This window comes from Limanda limanda, chromosome 7 (assembly GCF_963576545.1).
Source record: "Limanda limanda chromosome 7, fLimLim1.1, whole genome shotgun sequence".
Taxonomy (NCBI): domain Eukaryota; kingdom Metazoa; phylum Chordata; class Actinopteri; order Pleuronectiformes; family Pleuronectidae; genus Limanda; species Limanda limanda.
In genome coordinates this window covers 1,936,034-1,942,033 of record NC_083642.1, presented here as the reverse complement: position 1 = coordinate 1,942,033, position 6,000 = coordinate 1,936,034, and positions in this window count along the sequence as shown.

Genomic DNA, 6,000 nt, shown 5'->3' with positions numbered 1-6,000 from the left:
AAATTTGCATCCCTAGTGTGCACAGTGGACAAAGTTTAAGAACAGTTGCATAGTAAAAAACATAACGCCCCTCCCCTCAAATGAGTATGGTTGAGCAAGGACAATCCCTCAACACAGAAACTGTGGGATTTAACACAACCTTGAAGCAAAAACTTAACAAGTAACTTAAAACTTGAAGAAGAGGGACCCTTTCAAATGAAAGGAGATTTGTTTTGTCAATATCAAAACTGTTGATGTTTTGCCATTGACCTAACAAACTTCCCTTCATTTTGAAAGTGTCCCTCTTCTTCAAGTTTCTCTAGGATAAGGTCTTGGATACTTCTTCACTGCTAAAATTGGACTCACTTAAAATTTCAAACTAAACCTACACTTTCCTTGACGTATATTTGGATTAACAAACCTCCTATGGGTCATAACAATGTAATCTGCATCAGGATATAACCAATTAAATCCGAAACAGATTTTAACTTTGCGATATACGGAATAGAATACTTGAGGGATCCTGATAGAAAGTAAAACACATCAGGTATATGTCGGGGACTGGTTTAATTCCAACTTGTGTGAGCCCCTGGATTCAGCTGCTGTGGGGGGGGGGGAGGACACACTTCCTCCTGTGAAATGACAACAGGCTCATTCAGTTTGTCATCTGTGGGCTGAGTGTCTCTGCACCTGCTCAGCGAGAGGCTCTGAATCACATCACTAACACACCTAGGAGACCGGAGACAAGTGGCCCCCGGGCAGTAGATCGTTTGTGTGGGCGTCCTCCGACAGAAGCAGCCTCCAGAACCACCGTGGCACCGATCTTACTTAAGAAGAGGAAAGTGAATTCCACTCTGTGAATAAAGAAAAGTCAGAAGACACCGACACACAGGACACTTATATTGAGTTTATGGAAAAGTTACGGAACTGCTAGGAGGCAGATTTCTTGTGAAAATTATTCATTTATTTCTGTGTGATATAATTAAACATTACAGTTCACCACTTTAATTTAGCAAGTCAGCATTTTGCTGTCTTCGTTTATTCTTTTACAAAAGTAAATTATTCATTATTTCTTCACTGTGGTACTTAGGTTAATCTTCCACCACTAGAAATACATGAACTTCTTATGTTTCATCTGCGTTTGTCTGTTTGTCTGATAGTTATCATCATAACACAAAAACTATCTGAGAAACTCAAATTTTGGTGCAAATACGACACAGGAAACAATCCAGGAATTGTTATAACTTTCTTAAACTTTGCTAAAATCTCTCAAATAAGTCCTCACCTGATTGTACGGACTTTCTCCTGAGTACAGATCAAAAAAAGAGTTTTAATGGATCACTAAAGTCGTGAGGGTTTATCCTCTGGGCCTCGTGGATATCTGAGACAAAGTTGACGACAATACATCGAATAGCTGTACGGACATATCACCCACAACCCAAAATGTCAAGCTGCAGATCAGTGAAGCCAGCAGGTCTCATCCTGTGGAGATCATTAACGTCCGTAGAAAATGTCACAGCGATCCATCCAGTGGTTGTGGAGATATTTCAATAGAGTGGACACAACGGCATCGTCCCTGTAGAGCCACGCCGCTAGCATAGCTAAACAGTTTATGAATTTCCATCTGCACACAACTGCTGCAGCAAAGAGTTCCTCAGACAAACGCTCTGTGCTGCGGGTCCGGTTTTTATTGCTTCGATTTGTATTCGACAGAGAAAGAAACACAACACTGTCACAATGAGAAACAGGCAATTAAGTAACAATAGCTCTGGACAAGTTGGACTTTGTCTGAAAAGCACATGTCTGGAGGGTAGAGACCCAGCTCGTGTTTGGTGCTTGCTACCAAAATAAAGTTGCTAGGGTATAAGAGAGAATATAAGTAACGTCTTTCACAGTGTTTCTCCGAGAATGTAGCTTCCGTGCTATTTTTCCGTTTGTTGCAGTTTTCATTTTGAGAAGTTTAATTCTTTGGCTACAGAAATGCCCCCAGAAAACTAACCCTCAACTAACCCTAAACCTAACCCTTTTTTTTCAATACGCAAGGGAGGGAAATTAGCAACTGTGTATGAAGATGGACAAAGGGTTTTTGATCGCCCCCTGGTGGCTGGCTGCAGTGCAATGTTCACAAATAGGACAATGACCAAACAAAAAAAGTCAAAGTAAATGTTAAATACATTTTTCCCAAAGATGGTGTCCGTCAAATTTGTTTGTAATTAGTTAAAGAGCAAGTGACCAGAGTAAGAAACTGAAAAAGAGTGGATATCTGATGGTGAGAGATAAAAGAGGTCAAATAGGTTAAGTCAGAACTTTTACTTGTTTTTTCGTCTTATCCGTTAACTTTGGCCTGTGTACGTAAAGTTGTTTGTGAAAATGTGCACTTCTTAGTTTATCATCGGAAGCCAGGTAGACCCGATCGGTAGAGGTTTAGCAAGTTAGCCAATCAGGTGTCTTCTCTATCAGTTTGTCAATAAAAGACACGTATGTACAGCCGGGTGCATGGACGCATCCCACCTGTAGGGGGAGCCTGCATAGAGCAGAGAGTGAATCTTACACTGCAGCTTCCTTTTTTTAGTTTTTAAAGATCTTGTATAGTTCATTTTTGTACAACAAAGACTTTTACGTGCATTAGAAACATGAAAAGGGGAAAACACGGCACGAAACATCGAAACGCTCCACGAACACGTTTCCTGTCGAGGTTCCAACTCTCAGAGGCCGATCCTTTCTTCTCCATCTCCGTGTCGCTCCGGAGAGAGAAAGGATCAAACACATCACTGATCTCCTCCGCCTTCATTTACTCTGAGATCTGAGGAGTCGCAGTCTGCTACAATTATCTCCTGAGCCCAGTGGAGGGGCGGCTGTGTTCCCTGCACTCAGCTGGAGCCCAGTGAGAGGGTTTGTTTGCTTCTAATGTTGCAAAGGATGATCCTGACTTTGGGAATTCATCGACCCCGAGATGAGGCCGTCGATGATGCAGCTAATTATCATGTTCTAATACTGATTCATAACTTTCAACAGTTGAAGCTCGGGGACGCCTGTTGAGGTTTTTCTTTTTTGGAACGTTACCTCCTCCACTGGCTCCACAAAACTCTCAACGGAACTTATTTACGATGTTTAGCCCAAATATGATAAATGGAAATGATACAAACGATATTTACGATATTTTTGTTTGGTTCTTTGAACAGCTTTCCATGTTCAGAATCAGAATCAGAATCAGAAAGGATTTATTGCAAGGTGGGTTTACACCTACCTGGAATTTTCTTTGGTAAATAGGTGCATACATTGAACATAAAGCATAAAAACACAATAAGTACTTTACATAAGAAAGAAATAACTGTATACAAAACAAAACAAAAATAAATACAAGATATAAAAAGTTAAATAAAAAGTAAAATGCAAAACAGGAGAGAAATGTGGATGTGCAATATGCAATATACTGTTATGTGTGTTAATGTAACACAGAATTGAGGCGTGAGTGATAAGAATCCTTTGAGTCCTTGAGTTAACCTTTGCTGTTGGAAGAGTTTTAGTTATTAGCGAAGTTACAAACTGAGGTTTTCTCTCTCACTCACCTAGCCCTGAGGGTCCGGTTTCTCTTCTGTGATCATTATAAGTTTTATTAACTCATAACCCAACACCCAGCAGATGGATCCACGACGGACAGAGATCACTTTGTCACTAATTGAGTTCAGCAGTGGTTCTCATTTCCATGAAAAGCTGCTGCAAACCTGTAAATCCTGTTCTTCGTGTTGAGGGTTTTTGCGTTTTGCTTTGACCTGTAAAAGCAGTAATGAGAAAAAATGAATAAGCCAAAGCTGTCAGCATTCATAGCTCAGGACTGAAATGCATAACAGCGGCTGCTGAGGATTGACTCCTCTGGACTCCATCACGCTGACAGGAGCTCAATTAAACAATCTCAATGTCATCCAGGACGTGTGTGGATGAGACTCCGTGCACATTACAGCTGGATGCAGAGTGATCACGCTGATCCACACCGGGAGACGATTTCACGCTCGTTCATCACCTCGTTGTTGTTCACTCAGCTTCATTGAGACGCACCATAAGGAAGCTGCAGATCAGATTTTAAGCCCTTTGAGCAGCTCACAGAAATAGCTTGTTTCACTGTGCGTCTCACAGGCTCGTGTGTGATACACTCGCTCAGATCTATTTGTTCTCAGATCTCATCTGTTGTACTGCGGTTCGAGGAGCGTCATCCGTCAAATCCTGCTTACACAACGTACGACTGTCGCTAACGAGCTTAACGATGAGTCAGAACAGAGACGTGGGAACCTTTGATGAAGACAACACGATCATTTAACACACACACACACACACACACGTGGCACAGACACACTCGCGGTGGAACTCCTGACTCCGGTCGACCCTTCGGGAGGAGTTTGAAAGTGTTGATTTTGATTAGCATCGCTTTGAGTGAGCCGTCCCTTTGTCATGCATTTGCCACGATGAATCAGGTTCAACATCTGGGCCGTCAGCAGCAGGAAGATCTGCAGGAGATGAAGTTAATCTGCATATCAAACCGGGAACAATATGCCCACACCTGCAACAAAATCGCCCCCCCTCATTTATATATATATAGCTTACAGTCAGAATCCTTGATGGGAGGAGACGTTTGGAATCTGCTGGATTCTCAGTCAGTTTCTACCTGTTGGAAACGAGTTCTCTCAGCAGTCGTCTTGGTTACGGCGTTAATTTCTTCTTCGGAGATCTGAAGGCTTGTGTTTTGTTTTTACTTTAAAGCATCGTTGTCGCTGCGCAGCTTTAAATTATTCAGAGATGGGGAATACGTTTGTATAAGAGAGAGAGAGAGAGAGAGAGAGAGAGAGAGAGAGAGAGAGAGAGAGACACTGTTTTGTGTTGTTTCTAACCGCGCGTCGTGAATAATTGACGACGAGGATCAAACCTCTCGTGCAGTTAAATCCAAGACGTTTAATCAGCGTTTTATGTTCTTTGACTCATAGCGTGTGGTCATTTCGGTCGTTGGGACGTTTTCGGCTGCGTCGGCCTCTTTGCGACGTGCAGATTATAATCCTGCTGAGTTTTACCCGTCTCCAAATATTCCCCCTATACTTAATTGCATTGATTTTTGAAGTTAAAATCAAACTTTGGAGAATACAACTAACGAGGGACGAGGAGAAACCCGGACGCTCTTCGTGGTTAAAGGTGCATTAACTTTCTTTTGCGCCGGGTAATTTCCCAGCTGTCTCGAAACCGTACGATAAGAAAGAAGCATTACACACAGGAGCATTATTTGTCGGACACACTGGACACCCCCGGACAAAACACTCTGATTAATGTAATGACACGAGGAAGAGCTCCTTCACCCCGGGTCTATTTCCGTCCACTACCATTAATGCTGCTACAGCGGCTCGTTGGGGAATTATTGAGCTGCTCTTGTGAACACTTGTATAGCAGTGAACCTGTTTGCATTAACCACCGGGCAAACAATGGAGGGGGCGAGTCGGTATCAGCTGCAGCAGATGCACAGAAGTTAATTGACTCTTTGGAAAACCCTCGGCCAGAAACAATTTGTTGTTTGCCTCTTAATCAGGATTTTCCCAAGAAGAAAAGATCCAATCTTCAGGAAACACAGGAAGTCCAACGTTAGGGGTTCGGGTGCAGGTTGGGTTTAGATAAAAACTAAATGATCGAAGCTACCTCGGAACAATAGTCCACCAGCGGAGGCAGCGTAGTATTTACGCCCTGTTTTTAACTCTATTAAATCAGGGAGTCGACCACGAGCTTGTTAAGCTCAATATCACTTTAATTAGATAAGGATGAGATCATTTTTCCCGGAGCCTTATTCATCACCGGGTTTATTAAATTACTTTGATTAATGGTTAATTTGGTAAGAACACAATCAAGAGATAAGGTCAAACCCTTCATATAGGTTTGATATAACACAGTAGGAAAGTCAAGTCAATTAGTTATCACAGGTCTTTTTTTCGGAACCTTTTTCAGATGCAATATGAAAAATTCATTTGGATTCAACACGCTGACGTTTGT